At 60.6% G+C, this 777-nt stretch overlaps 1 long non-coding RNA gene across 1 annotated transcript; it reads left to right on the forward strand.

The window, feature by feature from the left end:
* Nucleotides 1-22: 22 nt before the first annotated feature.
* Nucleotides 23-777, forward strand: LOC104915786. The gene is made up of 3 exons (XR_796460.3): nucleotides 23-167; nucleotides 533-631; nucleotides 712-777. It is a non-coding gene; the product is annotated as an uncharacterized LOC104915786 (long non-coding RNA).

Consider the following 777-nt stretch of genomic DNA (forward strand, 5'->3'; position numbering starts at 1 on the left):
CTCCCACGTCCGCACCCTTTCCTGCTTGAGTCAGCGGCATCTGACTGCTGCTTCCGGGTGTCCCGCGGCTGTTGGGGCGTCTGCCTGTTTGTCTGGGTGTCCGTCTGGCTGTCCTCCTGTCTGTCCGTTCACGTGGCTGTCTGTCATTTGGGGAGTCCAGCGGTCAGGTTGTCCGTCTGTCTATCCATCAGGGTGTCCTGCCCGTCCTTTTCCTTCTGTGTTTGTCCAGGTGTGCATCTGTCTGTGTAACTCACAGGGGTGTCTGTCTGTCCAAGTGTCTGTTCATTGGGGTGTCCATCTCTCTGTTGGGTTGTCCATCTGTCTGTTGGGGTGTCTGCCTGTCCATTGGAGTGTCTGTGGTGGGGATTGTGTCCATCTGTCTGTTGGGGGTGTCCATCTGTCCCTTGGGGCATCCATTGTCCGTTGGGGTGTCTGTTGGAGGATGGTGTCCGTATGTCTGTTGGGGCACCCATCTCTCCATAGGGCGTCTGTGGTGGGGGTCTGACCACACTTCTGTCTTTCTGTCCATCAGGGCATCCATCTCCCTCTTGGGGTGCCAACCCGTCTGTCCATCCGTCCATCGCTCTCCCCACCGCCTTCCCAACACCATGTACACGGCCCTCCCCAAAAGGTCCCACACCCTCCACACCCTCCCCCCACCCTATAACCCCCAAGGACCCCCTCACCCAACGCCCCCTTCTCCCCTGCCAGCGGTTCCCCCTTCGGCCCCGCGCCCACCCGCCCTGGGCTGCACATCTGGCGCGTGGAGAAGCTGCG

Source organism: Meleagris gallopavo, unplaced genomic scaffold, assembly GCF_000146605.3.
Source record: "Meleagris gallopavo isolate NT-WF06-2002-E0010 breed Aviagen turkey brand Nicholas breeding stock unplaced genomic scaffold, Turkey_5.1 ChrUn_random_7180001851232, whole genome shotgun sequence".
Taxonomy (NCBI): Eukaryota; Metazoa; Chordata; class Aves; order Galliformes; family Phasianidae; genus Meleagris; species Meleagris gallopavo.